The sequence below is a fragment of the Lepisma saccharinum genome, chromosome 22 (assembly GCF_977018435.1).
Source record: "Lepisma saccharinum chromosome 22, izLepSacc3.1, whole genome shotgun sequence".
In the NCBI taxonomy this organism is placed as follows: Eukaryota; Metazoa; Arthropoda; class Insecta; order Zygentoma; family Lepismatidae; genus Lepisma; species Lepisma saccharinum.
In genome coordinates this window covers 13,704,017-13,728,900 of record NC_139250.1, presented here as the reverse complement: position 1 = coordinate 13,728,900, position 24,884 = coordinate 13,704,017, and the positions used below count along the sequence as shown (strand labels likewise).

Genomic DNA, 24,884 nt, shown 5'->3' with positions numbered 1-24,884 from the left:
GGTGAATCGCCTCCAGAGAGCTTATATTCGCTATCGGAGCCTTGACCGTCTGGATGTTCCAAGTCGGAAGACTCTGAAGAGATGACTGGTAATTCAGTTGGAGGCAAAGGCACTGGCACATAAGGTCCATGAGGAACGGTGCGTATGGCCGATAGAATGTTCTCAGGATAAGAGATTAGCTTGTGATTTTTTCGGTTATACCCACGGACATGGCAGGCACAAAAGTAACAATCATCACAGTGGTTTCTCGGCTCCCTCCATGTCATAGGAATTCCAAAGCGTAAAGCAGTCTTCTTTCCGTTGAGCCATAAGCGTAGATCATTGAGACACTGCACACACACTTTATGAGGAGCCCACGATTTGTCCTGGTCTCAGAGTTTGATGCCAAAATACGCAAGATAAAGTCTTCTTACATAGTTTGTAATGGTCAGGCAGGGAGGAAAGCTATTCCACACCGAAACAACATATTTATGGTAAATGTTCATACAAATCCACGTACAATTAAATTTTTCAAGAAAACGTGACGTGATAGACATTTTTCTTTATTTTTTTCGAACTCAGCACGACAAAATACATAAAGTTCACCTATCACTTCCCTTGTATTTTTTTCTTCGCAGGCCTGTGTTATTGACCAGACACGTTCTTTGGATATGTGCAAGGTCTCAGCTTTCGCTTGAAGTGAATTCGTCTCTTACTCAAAATCAGGCCATGAACCTGATCCACTTTTTCCAGAGTTGACACTGACCTCCCACACCTTTCACCATCTTCTGTGAAAAAATCACCATGCTTAAAGTTTGAGCACCATTTCTTCACAGTGGAGTATGAAGGGCAATGTACACCCAATGTATCTAGCATGCAACCATGGCTTTACTTCGGGGTCTTCTGTTGCAGGAAGAAGAACTTCATGACACCTTGCAACTCCTCCTTGGTAAATTCCACATTTGGCTGCGCCATGGTTCAATCAATGGCCTGTAAATTAAAAACCGTTAGTGATACGATCATCCCAGCTGGCACTTAAACTTCCAAAAGATCAATGTTTCAAATGCTATGAATGATTTCAGGATGACATGTGCGGAAGGGGGTCAGGCCGAGAACTTATCAGCCCCCCTCGTACATGGGAGATTAAGATCAAATGATCCTGCAGAGCCCAAAGTTATAATTGCAAGTATTGTTGTTCTCACCTTGTAATCAAGGAGTTCCAGGTTCAATTTCCAATCGTGACACACTGTTTCAGATCTCATTTTAAAGTGTAGGTGCATTCCCATTTAGCAGGTCTGACAATAAACTGAACATGATATTTAGAATATCAAGCCAGATATTTGAGAAAAATGACTTTTTTTGCGATTTGTGGCCAATCTGTTTCTGGCCCAGTTATAGGGCTACCAAGCACTTAGCCATTGGTTCCCAACTAATTAATCCCAATTTTATGTTTGTCATCAAGTCTATACATAATCAACCTATTACGAGGGTCACTATTTATATTTTGAGCCTTGGCAACACTGATTGAAGTTAGGCGCGATTTGACGTTTGCACGGAATCCTCTGGCATTATTGACCATAACGTACTTCAAATGTTTTGTCAATAGCTTCATTTGTGTTGTTTATGTTGCCTTGGAGATTGCGCGACAACAATAAAATGGAATTAACTTGTGAACATTTTCGTGCGATGACTTTTTACGATTTTCGACGTGGATTATCAAGACAAGAGTGCATCGATCAACTTACTTCCACATTTGGCGATGAAGCCCCATCCTTTGCCACTGTGAAACGCTGGTATAACGAATTTAATCGTGGCCGCCATTCGCTCACCGACGAGATTCGCGAAGGTCGTCCAAAATCAGTTGTTGTTCAAGAAAACATTGATGCTGTGCAAAACCTAATACTGCAAGATCGTCATGTGACATACTGTGAGATTGAGGCAACCATAGGCATTAGTTCCACCAGCATATATAAAATATTACATGATCATTTAGCTGTGAGAAAGGTATGTTCTCGGATCCCACACAATTTGACAAAAACTCAAAAAGACGCTCGCGTCAATTGGGGCAAACAAATGCTCAATAAATACAATCGTGGTGCTTCAAAAGACGTATGTAAGATTGTAACAGGTGACGAATCATGGATATATGCATATGAGCCGGAACGTAAACAACAGTCAGTCGACTGTATGGGTGTTTCAAGATGAACCCAATCCAACAAAAGTTGTTTGCGCTCGAAGCACATCGAAACAAATGGTCACCTGTTTTTTCGGGAAAACTGGTCATGTGGCAACTGTGCCTTTAGAGGAACGTAGAACGGTCAACTCTGAATGGTACACAACAATTTGTTTGCCAGAGGTATTCGGTCAAATACGGAAAACAAACAAACGAAGTCGGATCATTCTTCATCAAGACAATGCCAGCTGTCACACATCTCGTCTAACAACCGACTTTATGAACAGTCAAAAAATCAAATTGATGGGTCATCCGCCGTACAGTCCTGATTTGGCACCCAATGACTTCTTCTTGTTCCCGAATGTCGAGAATAAATTGCGTGGACAACGATTTTCGTCGGCGGAAGATGCCGTTGATGCGTTCAAAAACCATATTATGGAGGTGTCTCAAGAAGATTGGAAAAACTGCTTTGACAAATGGTTCGAATGAATGCAAAAGTGTATTGACCATAAAGGAGAATACTTCGAAAAACAATAAAGCAGTTTTCAATGCCAAATTCCTGTTTTTTCATTGTTAGGCTCAAAATATAAATAGTGACCCTCATACTCTTCATGTGCCATAGTTTATTACTATTTAATATAAAGGATGCATATTAATGTTCAAAAATTATAGAGGTAACATTTTAGGGTAGAGCATGCATTTTTATGAACGGAATTTACCAGACTGTAGTCTCACAATGTTCGAGAACCACTTCACTACTTGCTGACCTCCATTGTTGAGTAGGTAGCACAGCCTGCTACGATGCCATGTTAGTTAACCCTTCAGCATCAGTGTCCTCATAGCAGCACAAATGTCCCGCACGCGGCACCCGGTGCCGCCTCATCAAAACCAACGCTATTTAGTGAATTATTGATGCAAATCGAGGATGAATTATACTAGCACTTACTGGACATTTTTATCAGCTATTAAAAGAAGAGGAAACAAAAATGACAGTCTGATACAATTACAAGCTTACACTCTTGAAGCAAATGCACTAAAATATTATTCTAAAAGTTAACCAAACAATGAAGATTCCAGAAAAAAATATCTCAACATGTCACATTTATATTTTTAATAAAATATTATTATTGGATTTTTTTAACCCAAAACATGGTTTATTAAAATTTGAATTATCATTAAAAGGGAAAGGTGCAACACCAACACAAGTATTTTTAAAATGAACTTAGATATATATGATCTAACTTACCCAGATGATGACTTTTCCATTCCTTCTTGTGAGGCAACCATCAGTTTAGTATTTCTTTTTCAATAATAATATACATATTATTTTTTTTTGTATGTGTTTCGTGTGTAGTTTGCGCTCTTCTCTGGAGTATAAGTAATCCACTCAAGGAGGACTCTGGCGAGAAGGTGCGGGTAGAAATTTTGTATTTTAATTATATATTTTTTTCTTGGGTTTATATTAAATATTTAATCTATTCCTATTCTCCTGGGGTATTTGGGTTATAGTTAGGGATTAATTGAGGTCCAGTACTACCAGTGTACCCTCATATACGGTCCATGACAGATTACGGGCAGCTAGATGTGGAATTTTAACATGTAGTGTAACAAAATACGCAAGAGGGCAGCACCTCGTGTGGACTCTTGTTGGACACCCCCTCTGCCGGTCAGTCCAAGAACCACCCCAGGGGGGAGAAGGGGGAAGTTTTTTTATGTTATTTTTTTTTCCTCTCTTTGAGGAGAGGTGCTACAAAAAGAGACAACAAAAGATATAGTATGGCGAAGTAGAAGGACATAGTAAAACAGCCTGTAGAGAGTGTGCATTGTGCAAATAGTGCGGATAAGGATTTTTTTTTGACATGTGTAATATCGAAGCAAGGATCTTAGGAAAGGATTGGACATAGTGAAAGAAAGAAGCCACAGAAGGAAAGTGTGTAAAAGAAGAGGACTGGACTAGGTTAGAAGGAATGTGCAGGTGAGAGTGCAGTGAATGAGGGCCCCAACGGAAGGTTTAGTTAGTGTGTGTGCATGGGATAAGTAAAACAAATAGTAGAGGCCTCTAATAACTAAGACGGAACTGTAAATACAACAAGAAGCAAAAGTATATACTTATAATGTTCACAATCATTTAATCATCTTTTTTTTAACAACGCAGAAATAATAAATTCAATATTTGTATAAATATCATTGTACTGATTGTTTTTATGAACAAATTATAGTGCTCACGGCGGCGAGGTGGGGAAAGGGTTAACACCTACGTAAACTTTCATAAGTCTCTCATGCCATCCCTTTCACCTCTCCCCGTTGTGCATCACACTTCCGAAAATATGACAACTTATTATTGAAATTTGTTAAAAATTGCTACCAGAATTTGAAAATCTATGAATGTAGCTTCAAAATATCATTGAAGCAAACTTTTAGAGCATGTTTTGTGGAAAGTGGGGCAAGGGGGCTGTGTCCCCCTTCCCTGGAAAATGAATGTTAACCTAAAAATGTGTATTTCACACATATAATTTTATTTCAGTCACAGTCGTTTGTGTTTATTATTAAAAGGATATTGCAGGAACATGATAACTTCTTATCGATAGGGGGGTATGGGTTCCCAACCCCCTGTTTTTTTGGTTGAATTGACATGGAATGAACCAGGGATCCTGCATTCGAACATGGAACCAGGTACGAGTGTGCCTTCATTGTATCATCACTCATCCTTTTCCTCACAATTAGGCAAAGTAACATACAAATTATGCTAAATATCAAGAACCATCAAATCACACTTACTGCACTAGGTGGTGAAAATACATAATGACTTGCTCTGTGACCAGGATTACAGGCCACAAAGTCAAATTAATATATATATATAATTTTTATATATATATGTAAAGGAGTTTAATAGTATTTTTTTTAATTTTATATATACAGTGCTCAAAAAAAGTTTTGCATATTATGAGTGCATGCGGTTTGAGTCGCGATATCCCCAAAAGGTATACAATGTTCATTATGTGAGCAATGCCCGAGACAGAAACCGACATAATGCCCCAAGTTAATTCGATATTCAGCAGATAGAGGGCAGTAGTTGCCACATGATCCCTGAGGAGATTTGAAAGCAGCCCGATGGGATGCATTGTCCGTCTCTTATCCGCACTTGAGAGTTGGAAACTGCACAGAGAGCAGGTGGAAAACGAAGAGCAACATGCCTCGAGCAACCGTTCCTGCTGTGGACCGCATTCGAATTGTAACACTGCTGCAAGAGGGATATGGCCAAGTGGACGTCGCTGCCCGTGTGGGAGTGAGCCAAAGTGATGTCTGTCGAGTGTGGAAAAAGTTCAGGGAGACATAATCAGTTGCTGATCGACTAAGGACAGAGTGGCCATGCAAGACAACACTCAGGGAAGATCGGTACGTGGTGATTTCGGCACGTCGTAGACCCACTGCAACTGCTACCAGTTTGTGCCAGGATCTGCAGAGGGCTTCAGAAGCGAATGTTTCCAATCAGACAGTGCGGAATCGACTTCATGAGGAAGGATTGACGTCAAGAAGACCCATAACCAAGATTCCTCTTAATCCACACCAAGAGAGAGACCGTGTAAGGTGGACAACAATGCACAGTGAATGAAGTCAGGAACAGTGGGAGCACACGCTCTTTACCGACGAGGTCACCATCAGTTTGCACCCGTTAAGCAAAAGCATAAGGGTTTGGAGACAATTAGATGAGAGATTGAACGAGCCCTTCATCCATGAACGTCACCAGCAGCAAGGGGGGGGGGTGGCTTTTTTTTGGGGGGTGGAATCATGTTTGGTTGACGTACGCCCCTAATTCCTCTCCAGGGTCACGTGACTGGTCTGATGTACAGAAATGCTATCCTCGAACCCGTGGTAGCAGGTTTCTCTACAACTGTGGGAGATGGCTTCATGCTGGTGGATAACGCTTGACCACATCGAGCCAGAGTGGTTGAAGAGTTCCTTCATATGCATGGCATTTGATGCATGGTGATGCCGGCGTATTCTCCAGACGTGAACTGTGTGGAACATGCATGGGGACACCTGAAGTGAGTAATTGTCAGCCGCGAAAATCCTGTGAACAAGTTGCAATTGCGGGAGGCTGCCATTCAAGAGTGGGACAGTCTTCCTCAGGAGAAGTTGAATGCTCTTATCCTTAGCATGCCCCATCGTGTTCAAGCATGCCTTCAGGCTCGAGGTGGCTATACACGGTACTGAACTCCCATCCGTTGATCCCAAGCATGCCTGCAAGCCGTAGGCACACGGTATTGCACTGCCTTTCTTTTGTGTTTTGCATCCCACATTTTCAGTCTTGTGCTTCTGGTGTGATTTTGTTTCTTCTGCATAGCTGCACTGTTTTCTTTTTGTTTGTATGTCTCCCTACAATAAAATGATCACAAACCCTAAACTAACTAACTAACTCCCTAGCCTTCTTAAACCCGAAGGTTCATGGCTGCAGCAACACAGGCCTTCCATCTTTCCGTATCTTGAGCAAGTTCTATATACTCTTTTCCATCCCTACCGATTTCCCTTAGGTCCATTTTCGCCTTGGCCTTCCTACAGGTCTCTTACCATCAGGTTTCCCAACAAGAATCCTGTAAACTCCTCTTTCCTCTCCAATTCGTGCCACATGGCCTGCCCATCTAAGTCTTCTTGATTTAATTATTCTAATAATATCTGGACATGAATACAAATTATGTAGTTCTAAATTATGTAACCTTCTCCACTCACCTGTCTCCTCATCCCTTTTAGGTCCAAATATTTTCCTAAGGATCTTATTTTCAAATAATCTCAATTTATGTTCCTCTTTCAATGTAAGGGACCAAGTTTCGCATCCATATAATACTACAGGCCTTTTTTTCTTTAGCCTTTTAATAGCATCTTTAACTTCAGTCAAGTTAGGTTCTGGAACTAAAGGTTCTGCTGTGTGGACTTCATTTACTTCTGATTTATCTCCTACATGGACATTTAAAAGGTCATTAGAGTAGTTCTTCCATCTATTTAGAATATCGCTTGGGTCAGCTAGAAAATCACCGTCTTTATCTTTTATCAAGTTTACTTTAGGTTGCCACCCCTTTCTAAACTCATTTACACCTTTATATAAATCTCTGATTTTTTATTCTTGCTGTTTGTTTCAATTTCGTTAATTTTGCTTTTCAAGTAATCTCTTTTTTTACTTCTAAACGTGTGGTTAACTTCTCGCTATATTCTATTATAATTGTTTAGATTTGTATCATCAGAGTTATTTAACCACCTAAGTCTAACCTGATTTCTTATTTCTATTAGATTATGACATTCATTATCAAACCATGGCTTACTTTTTCTCGGTTTATGGTATCCTATACTTTCTTTAGCTGCTGATTCTATTGCATTACGTATGTGCTCCCAATTCTTATTTACATCTGTTTCATTGATATCACATATATCACAAACCCTGAATATGCAAAACTTTTTTTGATCACTGTAGTTTGAGGGAAAATATCATTACGGGTACATTTGGAAAGAGTTTAAAAAAATGTTGAAATATTTCCCTTTTTCCCCCTGTATGGCTATGTTAATATGTCTAATTGAAACATTGAAAATAATATTATATCAGCATGAAAACCTAAACTCTGTGGCCCAACATCCCTCGAAGGGCCTGCCAGAGCGGCTTTTCATTGGGTGATGCATGGTCAGCTCATTGGATCCCATCCCCACTTCTTTCAGGCTTTTGTGGCTGGCGCCTGCTACTTCCTCTTTTCAAGTAGCTTCCCAATTGTCCTCACGATGCTGGGATCACCCACCAGGAATCGAATGCACCAAAGGCGAGAGCACTAACCACTTGACTACGTGGGAGCCCTTATATCAGCCCTTGAAGTGGAAAATGTTAGCTTGGGGTATCCTCCTGAGGTATTCCAACATTACTTGTATTACATCTCACACATGAAATGTTAGGCCCCAGACATGAGATTGGATTAAAATATTCATAATGAAGCGATTTCATGCACGTATAAACTACTTTGTGGTGTATGCTAACAAATGTAAAAAGAACCTTGAGTATGATAACAGCCTAAATGCACGAAAAGCATTAACGAAAATGTTTTATGAGTTCGATGCTTTAAAACTGTAGCAAAGTTTGACTTCATTTCTCTGTGAAGCACAAGGCTACAGATACATTTGTTGGTGAAATATGCAAATTATATGCATTCACAAAATGTTAAAACCTTATTGCAATTAAAAAAACAATAATTTTCAGAATAATTCATTGTTATTTACATAGAGTAGACTACATATTGTGTACCTACTGAAATATGATAACACCCAGAAAAAAAAAACATTAAAAAAAGCAAGGTGGTGTTTTTTTTTCTTTTTTTTTCCAACAATTTCTTTTTGAAAATTGAATTTGAAATGTAGATATCAAGGTTTTTACACTAGAGTGAGGGATGAAAGCTGTGGGATAAGAAAAATGCACCCAAGTAATGTATTTTCATTGGTTTGAAACACTTAGAAAGGTGGAAAAAGTCCAACTAAACAACCTGCAGATTTTTCCGGTACTTCATGATTACAGATCACCATCATTGTAGTGATGTTACTTTTTCAGTATTCACAATATCACAAAATTATCATGTATTTTCATTGGCAAGAGTAAATTCAAATGTGTTAATAAACTATGTTCATCTTAAAGGTCTGACTACTATGCGAGAGACCCGGGTTCGATCCCCGGTGGGGGAGAACCGGGACTTTTTCAACCTGTTCAAGCGGCTCCGGTGCCCACCCAGCATCGTATAAAGTGGGTACGTACCTGGAGGAAACTCTGGGGGTAAAGGCAGCCAGGGGTGTGGTGCTGATCACATCACCCCCTGCTCGGCCAAGATCAAGAAAGTGGTGCCCTAACCCCACACCCCCTATACGCCTTCATGGCATGGTGTGAAGCACAGGGAAGCAATTTTAATTTTATTCTTCGTAAAGGTTTGCATAACCACTTTTTATAGATGCAAAATAATCTAATCTCCTCCTTTTGCCACTGGCCAGCCCTTTCTCCTTTAACTCAAGTTGAAATCTTCCATTTTTGTGCAGAAAATTCAAGGTGGCTCAGGAAACTTAACCAACTTATTTTTCACATGCTTTTTTATCAGTTCCACCCATTTCATTCCAATTTCCCCTTCGTTTTTGTTACTTTTCTCTCCCCTGTACATATGCATATGTGCTTTGTCTCAGTCAATTTTCTCTCTATTTCATTTTTCCTCTTCTCCTTCATTTGTATTTTCTTAATCCTGTGCCCATATGTTAACATGTGCTCACTCAATGCTGTCCTTGAATCTTCCTCCTTAATGCCCCTCCTATGTTCTTTAATAATTCTCTCGTTGATGCTTCTCCCTGTCTCTCCTATGTATTTGCTTGTACATCCACCACATTCTACTTCATATACCCCTGACGTTGCCAATTCGTCACTCTCCTCTCCTTTGTGTTCATTAAACCATTGCTCTTTGGTGGCTTGAAGGCTGCTCTTAGGCTGCATAGATGTTTATTTTTTCTCAGTCTTTCTTCTAAATGGTAGACTCACGTACTTCTCTTCCTGTGCATCCTTATTTTCTTCTTCTTCTTCCTTAGTTTCTCTCTTTTTCATTTTCTTTTCTGTTTGTGTGTATCGCAGGGTTTGAAAAAAAAACAGCTTTTTTTAAAAACCCAGGTTTTTTCGGGTTTAATTTTTTTTTGTTTTTTTTTTGTCAAGCTTTTATAAATAAAATGTGAATACATGTAATACTGTATTTACGCATGTATAGTGCGCATGCGTGTATAATGTGCACCCTGGTTTTTGATGAGTAAAAGTCACAAAAAATTATTTTCCTGTAGTTTACGGTTATTACAAGCATAAGAAAACAGTTTTTCTTTGTGACGACAAAAAAAAATTACTAAACATTGTTATAACTGTACCTTTAGTCAAAATGAAAATAAATGTCTGATGAAAGGAGCGCGTCAAAGAAAAACTGTTTTCTTATGCTTGTAATAACCGTAAACTACAGGAAAATAATTCTATAATGCAAGCAATGCGTACCTACAAGAAAAGCCACAAAAAATATATATCATATATAATGCGCAGAACAATCCAGTTTCAAGAAATGGCTTTCTTAGTTGTAAGGGCCTCCCCGATGGCGCAGTGGTAGCATCCTTGCCTTGTAATCAAGGGGTCCCGGGTTCGATACCCGGTGGAGGCACAAGTGGTTCGGATCCCACTTTAAACTGTAGGTCCAGTCCCAATTAGCCTTACTGTGCATAAAGTGAACTTAAAACACCAAATCAATCAATCAATCAATCAATCTTAGTTGTAGGTTGTAAAGCTGTTGCTACACTGATCAAGAGTAAATGACGTCATACCTATTCAATTACTCATTCCTTCTTTTTCAAAATATATACTTTTTCTTTCCATGACGAATGTAACATTTATACGAGGCACATTCAGGACCTTCCAAATAGCAGTTAGCAGCACAAGATTTCTTCCATTAAGGAATTTACACACTCCACGTATGTCATATTATTTGGCCAGTAATACATTTTAATTTTTATTATCTTTTTCCTTACGTTTTCTTTCATCTAAAGTACCATAAAAATCAGAATGTTTCTTCATTTTTTGATGAACTTATTTCAACCGCATTTCACATTAGTGTCGTTATCTAGTATGGAATACTGTTCCATATTCAGAAACTGCAAGATTCAAGCTTTACAACGATATATAACATGATAGGGTTCCGTAAACATGAAAAATCAATGCAAGTGCACCATAATCATGGAATGACCCTGTACGGTGTCATGTTGGGTGTCTGAATTATTCCATGCATAATACACACCGCAGTTTTTGGGGGCAAAAATTTTGGAAAAAAGTGTGTATTATACATGAGTAAATACGGTATAATTCACATTTGTAATTGCCGCTTAACCTACCCACTGCACTTCTCCGCTCGGCACACCAACTAGCACACCATAACCAACTGCTAAACCATACTAACGTACTATTATCTTCAGTCACAAGCATAATAAAATAGCGATAGTATAGATAGTATACATAGATTGAAAGAAACTGGTTTCAGATCTGAGTTCAGTGACTTTTGTTTATTAGAATATAATTCATATGGCGACTGAAAGCAACATATTTTCATTTGCGTAGCTTTCTTCATTTAACAATTCATGCTAGTGCCTCAACGATAGTTACAGAGAAACTGACTTCAGATCTGAGTTCAGTGACTTATTTACATCTACAGCTTAATATAGGCCTATGTAATTTCTTAATAAAGATTAAACGTTTGTATTGGTGTACTGAGCTCTGATATTTCGTACTACTTCCAGGCTTGCTACGCATCTGGAAAACCTGGAATACAGGGAAATGTCAGGGAATTTGGCTTGTCAGGGAATTTTGCAGATCGCCTGGAATTTACATGCATTTTTGAATCTGCAAGAGAAAAAGTTGCAAAATGAACAAACAGTTCACTTCCACTCCTGGATTCTGTTCTTGTGATTCCACTCCCAAAAAAGATTCAGTTCAGAAACTTCTTTCTTTCGATCTTATGATTCTCAGTCTTGTGCAAAATTATGGTTCCTTCGAATTTCTGTAATAAATTTTTACTTTTATAGTACTAGATATTAGAAAGAATATCAAAGTTAAATTTGCCATTCAGATATCTAATTGATAACTATAAAGTACATTGACAATATGATCATAATTATCGAAAAGCTTGGTGAAGATGAGATTATCGTCTATGTTTTTATAGATCTTAGTCTTGTTGGCATTTCCTAAAGAATTCCTATATGGAACAAAAATTTCTCCAAATGCTGTGTACTTATAAATGTAAGCAAGAAAGCAGCATTTTCTAAGATACTATAAATCTGCCAGAAAATGAAAAATTGTGTATGGTTTATGAACTTTATCTGTTGTTTTATATTGTGGAGGTCTGTTATGGCGAAATAATGCTCCTCTGTTACCTTAGCCTGAAGGCTAGATGCATGTGATTGTAGCACCCAATACTTGATGCTGATTGTAATTTTACATTTTACTCTTCGAATTTTCACATGCTCTTGTGTGTGTACAATGAAATTTGCTAAAATAAACTTGTGAAAGTGAATATTTATAATAATTAACGGATTATATATTTAATTGAAAAACACAAGGTTCATAAGCAAATATCATGGTGGAAAAATTTCATTTTTGGATTTGAAAACCTGGAAAAGTCAGGGAATTTCATAATCAAAAAATCGTAGCAACCCTGTACTTCATATCAATATTACAAGTGTTGTGCATTTTAGATAGCAAAATTAATCTCTAGTTATAATGACAGTCGTGATCACATAAGAATCAAAAATGCAATCTTCATTAGTATACACCTCTATACAGCTTATAAGTAGACCTCGGATTTGTAAGTTCTTAAAATAGGCTCTAAAAATCTTAAAATAGGTCTAAATTGCCCGGACCTACCTACCAACTGCCGATCACACTGATTCATGGTCAGCACAACAAACCCCCAGTCACTGTTGTAGGTTTTCATGACCACGTTACGCTACTCATTGGTAGCTCCCCAATTTCCTCAGGATGGTTGGTGGCCCCGGTCCCATATACAGGCTGAAATCTGTGGAGAAAAGTTGTTACGCTTCCTCCTGAACCTGCATGCATTCCGTAGTTGGATCGCAATGCACGATGGCTTAGACTTCATGATCATAGTACCGGACAAAATATAAAACTTAGTTCTTTCTATTCCTTACAATGAAAACAACAGTATACAATTAAAATGTGATAGTCAGAAAATAAACAAAACAGCATTTATTGAAGAAATTTGTTGAATCCTACACATGTAGCCTGCAGATGTATGTCCGTAGGTAAGAGATGCTGACAAGGAGAAATCCATGCAGTTATGGCCTAAAATATAAAAAGAAATATTGAGTTAGTTAATCACACTAGTATATAAATGTACTTAATTTTCAAATACTTCTTAACTGTAGTTACAATGCTACCGTGTTATGTAGTTGTTTTGATCCAATATGAAGTGCTTAGCCAATGTGGGACACAGTGAAGTGTAATTAAAGAAAATTGCATAACTTGTATGAAGTTTGCTAATTCTGTATGTATTTGTGTTTTAGTGGGTTGTGATTTTGAAATGCTCTAAGAATTGTTATTTATGCTTATTCAAGCATCAAATGACAAAAACTAATGAAACGTGTATAAATCTGTATGTTGCAAGAGAACCAGGTTAGATCCCAGTGGGGTAGAACCGGGATTATTCCGACCTGTTCAAGCAGCTCCGGCACCCACCCATCTTTGTATAAAGTGGGTACCTGGAGGAAACTCTGGGGGGTAAAGGGGGCCAGGAGCGAGGTGCTGATCACTTTACCTTCACTTTTTTTTCTTGCTTGAAAGTTGTTATACTATAGGAGATGCATGTGATTATAAAACTTTGTTTAACTTTGAGAACCGTGTTGTGTTTTAAATCCAGCAAGCCATAGAGAGTAAAGTAGTCTCTCATGTTCCCAGCACACAGGCTAACTTTGTGACATCTGGTGTCGAACTGGAGGAAGTTGCAATTTCATCTAATAATGGTGCATTATCGTCATTGTAATTAGCCAAATTTTTTCAGAAAAACAGCACTAAATAACAAAAAATACAAATGCAGTAACTCACCTCTTGGGTAGGAGTGTTGGATGTCCCCAAGGCCATTCACGTCGATAGTAGCGCACCGACGAACATGACCTGTGATGGAAAGTGAGTGATTGATGATAATATGTGTGTCATAATATTTGCATATGTGTACTGTATCATCTTGCAGTGCAGGATAAAAGATCACAATTGCCTTGCAATTTATATGACACGTTTTTATCCATGTTGCTTCTTTGATAAATGTCTGTAACTTTACTTGTCTGTATACTGTAGCCCACCGAGAATAATATTTGATAACCAAGAGGAAATTAAAAGAAATTTCATGAGACATCATATTAGCTTTCCTTGAAAATTCGGCTATATCAGTGGCGTATTCGGAAAATTTGACCTGCTTTACCGCATCAACTCTTATTGATTGTATATACAGTGGAACCCCGAATTTACATTTTGCTGCATTATGCATTCAGTCTTGATGGTACCAACATAGCAAAATGGTATAAAATTTTCCTCGACTTTACGTTTCCCCGTTTTTTTTTTTATGGTAAAACCTAACATCGAGGTAATAAAACACCGTGCAAGTAAAACAAAAACGGAAGTCCGACAACTTCAAATTTTCCGATAATTTCTGTATGCATGAAAGATGTTGATTTACCAGCGGTATACCAGGTAACATTGGAGAATGTGCCACCGATTTCACATACATTCAGTTCACAAGTATTTTCTTCCAGCCAGTTCTGTTATGTGAAATTTCCAACCATAAGACTAGCAGTGACAGATAAGCGGGACAAGTGCAAATAAGGCCTGTTCCAAGGAAACCAAACTGAATAAACAACAAAAGGGACTCAGAAAAAGAGACAGAAAAGTAAAGTCAAGGAATGACATTTGAACACGTGAACATGGTAGAATCAAGATAGACATTCAACAGGATTATTAGAGAATGCAAGGAAGTAGTGAAGAATTTATAAGACTTATACCTTTATTCTGCACTTCTTTTAATTGTGTAATTGTTCATGTTTCAATGTTTGGTTTTAAAAGTGCGTTAACGTCATGATCGTAGATGTTTTCAGGGATGAAATAGAAAAAAAATAGATAAAAATACACTTGAGGCCCTTCACCATTATTAAATATGTGTAATTGTTCATGTCGTGTACAGAAGCTATTTAAGTTTAAGCTATAGCCTGCCAGGAATAACTCGCAGTGAGAAAGTGAATACAGGCAAGGGGTCAGTATAGCAGGCAGGTTACGGCACGTAAAGCATACAGTGGTGTAGGCAAAGCTGATCAACACAGGCGCGAGAAAGCAGCGGGTAGATAGCCTCGAAAGGGGAGAGCTTAACAGGGTGCTGAGTATTATGCGTTGCGTGCATCACTATTGAGAGAAACTGGTAAGTATTTTTTTTTAAAATTGTGTGTACCTAGCATGTAATTGTATTAAGCTCTTGCTTTCTTTCCCTTTCATGCTGGAGCTAGAGCCTCTGAGACCCCACATTCCGTATGCTGAGGCTCTGATTCCAAGACTGAATTATGCTGAACGTTCTCTCCCCACTATACCTTCCTTGGTGTTTCGCTCGGACGCACGATCCTCGCAAGGCCTTCTGCCGATCAAAGCCTCAGGGGATTCCAAGTCCCGGAGAACATGCCAGTGTGGTGAACGATCCCACCCGGCCGCCTTCGAACTAGCACCCTTCGGAACTAGTCCTCCGCCGACGCAGGCCTCTGGGGGTTCTAAGTCCCGAGAAGTCACCTCCTTGCACTACCCCACCCGACCGCCGAGAAAACACATTGAGAGGTGTTGTCCGACTTCCAGCACGGCACGTTATTCCTCTACAAATAAATAAACGGATACATAAACCCAAAATGCTACTCTAAATCATAACGTATTAACTTCCTATTGATTTTTTAGTTACTTTCCTGCTTATTGTTTCTGGCTTGATCAATTTTATTCTTTAGATATGAATTTTAACTGGGAGGAAAATAAATGTTTTATTATTTCACAATGGGACAAATAAAATGAAAGTTGAATGATACCTCATTTAAGGAACTGAATAAGAAACATAGAAATGAATATGAAGAGGAAAAATCAATATTAGTCCTGAAACTATAAAGAAACCTGTAAGGGAAAAAAAAAGCATTAATATTGTGTTGACAAGCAATAATGAACAGTGGAACCTTGATTTTATGTTTTTGAGGAGACCAAGATAAGAAACTAAAAATGAAGGAAAATGTTAAATCTAAGACATTTTTGTAACATATTGCTTTATTGCAGCCATGAAGATTGACTATAATGTAAAATATAAATTCAGGAACATAAAATCAAGGTTTCGCTGTACCTGCAAAAAGAATAAATTAAAACAATGCATAATAAACGTTAGGGATGGGACCAATTAATCAATTCTTATTGGTATCAGCCAATATAGCCATATCGGTATATTAATTTTACCGATCCAATATATCTTATCATTTAGAGCAATATTTTGCCATTTTGTTATAATTTTTGTGGATATAAAGAAATAAACTGCATACCTGACTTTTTTAAAAAGTAAATTTCTAAATATGCAGCTTCTTCTGCACGGCAGAAGGTCAATGAACTATTCAGGTCCTTCAAGGATCATTTGCAATTTTATATCGGATCGGTATCGGTAAATGTTATATTGGTATTGGCCAAACTGTTATATCTGTCCATCCCTAATAATACAATTATTGCAGACAATTTATTACAGGTTGCAAGTCAAGATGCATGAGGTAATGTAATTGGTTGGAAAGGAAAAGGGCTTGGGTATTGTAGGGAAAGACCAGTACAGGGTTTTTTTTATGGGAAGGTGAAATCGTGGTTTTTTTAAAATAGGAACCAGTTTTGTTGGTGGAGGTAGGGTTTCCTATTGTAGGATTTTTAGGTATGAACATGCTCTATTGCTTGAGGTAGGGAAAGGGAGGACTTCGGCTCTTGCATGGAGAGTATGCTAGGGCTTTCTGGGTGATTGGGTTTGGAAAGGAAAGGAATTTTGTAGGGAGGTTTCAATTCAGTTCAGGACATTGGAAGGGTTCAGTATGTTGTTATAGCATAGCAGGGAAATGTGGACAAGTCATGATATACAACAAAAAATGAAAATAATTTCAACACACGGCAATCGATAAATGAAATAGAACACACACTACATATATCACATAGAATAATACATTCACAAATTCAGTTCAATAAAGAATCGACTATCTACAAAACAAAACACAGTTTACAAATGCTTTTCAGAGCTTCATGAGCTTCATAAATATGTGGATAATGACTTCTTAACTGGGGAAACGCATGGTCAATATTAGGGTTATAAGGAGGGAAATGGGAAGGGAGTTGACTTCCAATAATGTTATTCGGAAGTAAGCTTTGCAAGTAGTGTGGTATAGCATTGTGTGGGAGTAAGAATGGACTAGTACTGCTTCCAGCTATTTTCACACCAAGCCACGCATATTGTGAAATTAGGAAGCTTTGTACAATTTTTCACAGGAAGGATACGATACGGGGAATTCACCCAGTGGTCTTGTGGTCAGGTTATTGCATACATTTGTCTGCTGGGCATGGAGTGTTGGAAAGTCAATTATTTTCATGTCGAGCCATGCACTTTGGGGAATGCGGAGAGAGGTGGAGGGTTTTTTGGACAGGGTCAGTCTGTGAATGTGCCATGCATGTTGTGAAATGGGCATTTTTCACAGGATTTAGCTGTATGAGAGCCAATCTATGAATACATGGAAGCACAGGAAAGGGTGTGAGTGGGAGATGACTGCATTGGTAGCTAACGACCAATGCCATGAGCATGTGTGGAGTGAATGTGTGTGGATTCATCCTTATATATACACAGTAATTACAACTAAATCATTAAGCATAAAGGGTATGTACAGCACTATTTCTTAGTAACCTCCATAGTTGTCACATGGAAGTAAACATGTTATGTTCCAGAGGAATTTGGGGCATGCTGCTTAGTAAAACTAGTAATGTTGGGTAAAGGTCGTAATTCTGGTGAGGGTGCAGGATATAAGAATGGTCAGAGGAAAGGTGACATTGGAGTGGGTGGGGGGAGGGAGTCAATAAAACCATTTCATTAAGCATAAAGGGTAAGCTTAAACTACATAGTGTGCAACTTAGTTTCTTAGTTACCTCCATACATAAGTAAACATGTAAAGTTTCCAGAGGACAATGCCTTTGGATTTGACTGCCCTAGTGACAACACACAAACTTTTAGTGCACCCTGGATGCTTGTTACAGGGAAACGGTAAAGGGTGGCATTAGATTGAGGGTAAGAAATAGGTCAGTACTGGACAGGAAGTGATTGCTTCAGTGTTGCTAACTACTTAACCTAGGTACAGTAATATGATCTAAACTAGTATAAAATTGCAGGACAAAGAACAGTACCGGGAGTATTGTTAGGCATGAGGACACTCCAGTATAGTTCTAATACATGCCAAGGACACAGGGAGTGTATATTTATAACAATACCAGCAGTAAAATTAAAGCAATTAACATAATAGTGTGTCAATAGAAGGTGATGTATAAGGGTTTTAATGTTTGTAGATGTAAATTATGTAGGGATAATACGTGGATTGGGAAGGGGAATTATAGAGCCATGCTATGTACTGGCACCATTGTTTTCTGTGGATTAGCTTAAAGATATAACATAACTTTTCTCTTATCATTACTACGGGGGTTCATTTCATTGTCTGGCTTAATGTAATAATATATCATTAAAATTAAATATACACTAAATAAATATAAGCTTAACTTACACTCTATAGAATAAGGAAAGAAAGTATTGTGTTTTTCCTTCCTTCCGTAGTAGGCAAGTAGTGTTTTGCACAAAATTTCCACTTCACAATGTGGAAATGGGACACGTAAGCAGGATGAGTTGCATCTGTAGTACTGCATGTGTTACAGCATTGAATAGATATATGTTAAGGGTTTGATTTGGTTAAATTACGAGAGAATATTAACCTATTTTATTGATAGGTTCTGTGGATGTGACAGGGTTTATATTTGAGGAGGCATTAGCATATTTTTTCAGAGAGTTGGAGGTTTGTAGGGAAGGGCCATGTGGATTTTTGGCAGTTATCAAGGACTAGCTTGAGGGTATACTTCTGGATAAATTGGAGGAGATATTGGCATATTTCAAGAAGGAGGGACATTTGTAGGGAATGTTTGTGTTACAGCATTGAATAGATATATGTTAAGGGTTTGATTTGGTTAAATTACGAGAGAATATTAACCTATTTTATTGATATTGGCAGTTATCACGGACTAGCTTGAGGGTATACTTCTGGATAAATTGGAGGAGATATTGGCATATTTCAAGAAGGAGGGACATTTGTAGGGAATGTTTGTGTTACAGCATTGAATAGATATATGTTAAGGGTTTGATTTGGTTAAATTACGAGAGAATATTAACCTATTTTATTGATAGGTTCTGTGGATGTGACAGGGTTTATATTTGAGGAGGCATTAGCATATTTTTTCAGAGAGTTGGAGGTTTGTAGGGAAGGGCCATGTGGATTTTTGGCAGTTATCAAGGACTAGCTTGAGGGTATACTTCTGGATAAATTGGAGGAGATATTGGCATATTTCAAGAAGGAGGGACATTTGTAGGGAATGTTTGTGGATTGTAGGGTGTTCTTGAATAGGTTGACAGTATACTCTGCATACGTTGGCGAAGACATTGGCAGAGAGATTTGTAGGGAAAGGGTACGGGGATTGCAGGGTGGGATTATGAAGAAATGGTTGAGGGTATATCTCTGGATACATTGAGGAAGGCATTGCCACATTTTTTGATAGGTTCGGTAGATGTGATATCTTTGGAGGATTCTTGAGGGTATAGGTCTATATTTGAGGAGGCATTAATACATTTTTCAGGGAGTTGGGGGTTTGTAGGGAAAGGGAAGGGAAATTTAGGGTTTTGTGGATTTTGGGCAGGGTTCTTGAGAAATAGATTGAGGTATGCCTATGGTTAGGTGGACAGGGTAGGGGGATTGTGGCGGAATTGTTGAGGGTACAAGTCTGGAGGCAGACATGCACATTTTTGATGGCCTAGGAGGTTTGTAGGGGGAGGGAAAGGAAAATTTGGAGGGCTATTTGAGAAGGTATAGGTTCTGACACATGGGAGAAGACATTACTCTTTTCAAGGAGGTGGGAAGTTTGTGGGGGGAAAGATTATGGATATTTTGGAGGTTGGGATGCAAAGATAAGTCTCGATACATTGGGAGGGCTTTTTAGGGGAAGTATTATGGGGATCTTGGAGGATGGGTTGGGAGTACTGGTCTTGATATATTGGAGGATAAATGAATACATTTTTGAGGGGAGATCATCCAACCAATTACAGGGTGATGTGTGGTCAGCACAACGAACCCTAGTCATTGTAGATTTCCTATGACCGGTTAATGCTACTCATTTGCAGCTCCCCAATTTCATCACGATGGTGGGTGGCCACCGGTCCCATACACAGGCCGAAATCTCAGGAAAAGTTATTAGGCTTCCCCAGCAGACTCGAACCTGTGCGCATCCCGTAGCCGGAGCCCAAAGCTTGCACCTTAGACTGCACGGCCTACGGTGCGAGACAATGTAAAAGATAATAATTCATAATGATTCCCAACGTACCTGGTGAAACTGACATGGCTTCTGGGCTTGCGGAGCTTCAGTGCTGTATGTAGTTTTTGTTGTCAGGCTGGATCACTTCTTTGTACATTATAAAAGTTTTGAAGTTTATTTGTGTGTTCTGAAAGTATAGTATGCAATAATTATTTCCTGTTGTTGCAACCGTCATTCCTTTAACATGATTATAAATCATTTTAAACATCTAATGTAAGAGACGCAGTAGTTTAACCAGTGAGACCCAGGATAGTAGCTTCGTTGGACCCTAACCTAAATGCAGAATTACCTACGTGCCAATTAAAAACCACTAATGTGTCCTATAAAATGTATTAGTTTTATAAATTTTAATGTTATTTTGTTATATATTTTAATCTATCTTATAGTGTCATTGTGGGCAGGGGGAGGGTGTAAACTCAATATTTTTCAGCTTGTACAAAGGCTATCGCAGAGAAGGTGAGACTAATTCCTGTATAGGAAAACAGCGACCTCCATTAGCTAGCAAATGTACTAGGGTTAAAATTTGGTTCATTAGCTGCCGATTGAGACCAAAGTGAGCGCAATATGTCAAAAAGTCGTGACTGCGTAGCAGTTAAAAGACAAGCATGTACGTGGACCCCTCCAAGAATTATTAAAATGAAACAAAAAATTACAAACCACAAATTTTTTATTCAGAATCAGCCATATCGAGTAGACGTACATCTTTTTCAAAATAGGCACCATTGACAGCTAAGCAAGCGTCCAAACGCTCCTGCCATTTTGTGAATGTCTTTGAAAATTCGTCGTAAGGTAGCGAACTGAAGAAAGCTTGAGCTGCGGTGATCACTTCTTTGTTCGTCATGAAATGACGACCACGTAAAGCAGCCTTTAAAAGTGGAAATAGCCAAAGGTCACAGGGTGCAAGGTCCGGGCTGTATGCTGTATGCTATGTGCACTTAGCTCTCTCACAGACATATGCCTATCATCACGAATAATTGCTGCAACAGTATTCACTAGCGTCTTGTTAATCACGGACGGTCTTTGTCCAGGATGCGGAAACAAAGTGCCTGATTCGTGTCCATCTTCGAACAACTTGTGCCATCGGTACACTGTGGCTCTACTCAGTCTGTCTTGATCGGCATATGCCTGTTGAAACATTGCATATGTTTCCGCAGCACTTTTCCCTAAACGGCAACAAAATTTTATGGCATGTCGCTGTTCATCTTGAATACTCATCGCGAAAAGCAATGTTAAACACAAAAACCTGGAGGGGTAAACGAAACACGTTCCACGTAAATCAACACAGCTGCTCACTAACGTGGTTTCGCAACATGTGACAACTTGCTACGGAAACAGAATGAGTCATCCTACATGACGCGACTAATGCCGAAACCATAGGCAGTGTTGCCAAGCCAGGAAAAAATCTGTCTCACCTTCTCTGCGACAGCCTTTGTAACTGTTTTTGCTTCTTGTTCTGTAATCTATATTTTAGATAGTATTATTTTTTGACAAGATTTAATTACATGTTGTTATCTATTATATACTATGTTTACTATATCACATACACTATTCAGAAGAATTAAAGGTAAAGTTCCCTGTACATATAGCACAGTGCCATGAAGGCAGATTCAGGGGATGTGCGGGTAGGACGTCACACATTCTTGATCTCTGCCATTTTGGAGGGGATGTAATCAGCACCATGCTCCAGCCCACCTTTACCCCCACGGTTGCCTACAGGTACCCATTGATTTGAAGCTGGGTGAGCCCCAGAGCTGCTTTATGTGGGGACAAGGCCAGTAAAATTCCGAACTTAGATCACCCACTTTGGGAATCGAACCTGGGTCTTCCACGTTTGCAGTTGGACACCCTACTGACTAGACTACTGTGGCTATTCAGAAGAAATTCTATTATTAATAGTAAAGTAACAGTTTTGTAGAGATTGGCTACATGTATCTTGCCGATAGTATAGCTTAGTGTGTGTCATCCTTTTTACTAATTTTCACAATGATACAGTAGTAAAATGTGGCAATTTATGCAGCTTTTGTTCCTCAGATGTTCTATGTCCATGTAATGTATCTGTCAAGATAACAGAAGTTGCAACAGCAGAAAACACAATGTGTATATGAAATTTGTGCAGCTGCATAAATCCTCATGGAACAGATTCTAGAACTGGTTCTTGGAAGGAGAAAATTTTAGTGGGACAAATCACTAATCTAAGAATTTATTCCAGCGCACAGTTCCAGTGTAATATAAACAATGAATTGGGCTTTAAGCAAGTAATGGACTGAACTGAACTGGTCCCTGTTGTATGGACATTAGATATCACATCGCAAGAATAGTGTTTGTCTTCTAATTCTGGATAAGATACATTGTTTATTTTGCTTACAATAATCATGATGGTGAATGCTTATGCTTTGCATCGACACATATGACCATTTTGCACCCTTCAGTCTATAGGGAGAAAATGCTCTTACCTAAAATCCTTATCAGAATGTTAAAAAGGGGGTAAAAAGCCCCTTGAGGAATGCTAAATATGCAGGTTGTAAAAGAACTTGCGGATGCCATATGCAACACATTAAAAAAGTAAGGACATGCTAAAATAAGTGGAAAAGGCCCACTCTTCTCACAAAGCTAAAAATATTATTAAACACACTCGTCATCTACCAACATGGATGATAAGGTGCTGGGAAGATTGACTTTTTCTGAGGAAATTAGAATCTGCACATTCGAGAATGACGTGCCGAACATTTAATTTCACCCTATTGTTACAATGCACCCAGCCAAATAAAAACCTTCAAGAAGAACAAGCAATAAACCAACTAATTTGTCCCTGGGGAGAAAATGGAATCCCCAGTAATATCAGGCATTATTTGGGCAGTTGGAATGGGTTCTCATCCTTCCAATAAATTCATGTCTGTCAATTTAATATATGCCTCCCCAATGACATAGTGGTAATATCATGGCCTTGTAATCAAAGGGTCCTGGATTTGATACCCACTGGAGGCACTTGGTGGTTTGGATGTCACTTTAAAAACTCTAGGTCCAATGTCGATTAGCCTTCTGTGCATAAAGTGGACTTAAAACTCAAAATCAGATCAATTTGAAATAGCCTGTTGATATATATTTAATGACTATGCACATAATGAACAAGTACAGTGGGATGCAGAAGTATTGCTAGCTTGCATTTAAGTACTGTATTTTTACATATGCTGGTGCAGAGATTGTCGGCTACTTCTTCGGCATTTTTTTTTTCAAGTCTTGAAGCTCTCATTGGCTAAAATAAAGAGAATAAACATGTTGACTGACAACTTGCTTGGTAATACTTATACATTCCATTGTACTTCACCTTGTTTTATCTAATACTGTAATAATAAACATGCTAATAGGACACTGATTAATTAAACTTTTACCTGTTTGTCTTCCATAATCATGTTCTTCTTGAGCTGCATGGTGAGGCCTATTCTCATTTACCTCTTCCATTAAAAACTGCAACATTAGCATTCTTTCGTTGCAGTATCTCATGGTTTCTGACTGCCATGACATTGATAGGCTTTCAGCATGGATTGAATTCACTTATATTATTTGCTCTTGTAAAGTTCTTTATCATCTCTTTACATATATGGGTGTTTCCACAAGAATTTCAACACCTTTCTTTCTCTCTCTCTCTCTCTCTCTCTCTCTCTCTCTCTCTCTCTCTCTCTCTCTCTCTCTTCATAGTTTCATGGTTTGTTTGTAGATTTGTTGTCTCATCTACTCCGCTGAAATCTTCACTCAGGGCTTTTGTGATTTCTTCAAAAGAGAGTTTTGTATCATGTGCGGTTGTGAACTGAATGGACATTAATCTGTTCTTTGTCTTTTCCTCATTACGGTTGGAACTATTTCATCGTAGTTAGTTGTCTTAATTTTCAACTGACATATCCATAATTACTTTCTTGTTTCCATCAATAATTCTTGCATTTATGGTGGCAAGAATGCATAAATGTCACTCTTAGACTGTGGATTTTGATACAAACTTTGTATATTATTCTATCGTGCATTTTTTTCATATCCATGCTTCTATTTCATTGTAATTTCTCTTGTATGTATGTCCAATATTGTTTTAGATATTTTTGCTTTCTTTTACTTTTATGGCATATCTTGTGAGCTTTTCCCTTGCTTCCTCTTTCTTATTACTTCTTCCTTGCTTTCTCTTATTACTTCTTCCATGCTTTCTCTTCTTATTACTTATTCTTATTGTTTTATGAACTTTCTATCTTCAGATACTGAAAACTGTTTCCGTCATTGAATGATATCTTCATGTGTGCTATTCTGTAATTAATTCATTTCAATTCGACTGTTCTCATTGGATATACTTCATAAGTTTGTAGCTGATTACTGACTGTGTGCTAATTGGTTTCTTTACCTTCAGTTGCCTTTTGACTCATTTCCATCTGCACCAATTCATTGCTTGGTCACACTGGTTGGCTGGTTAATTGCTCTGTCACTTTGTTACACTTGGTAGATTTATTCTCACAGTGCACA

General features: G+C 38.4%; 1 long non-coding RNA gene across 1 annotated transcript in view; it reads left to right on the top strand.

Annotated features, from left to right (window-relative positions):
* The window catches only part of LOC146004906 (uncharacterized), a 79,884-nt gene that overhangs the window by 17,908 nt on the left and 37,092 nt on the right, over positions 1-24,884 (top strand). The gene's annotated exons all lie outside the window — the stretch shown is intronic.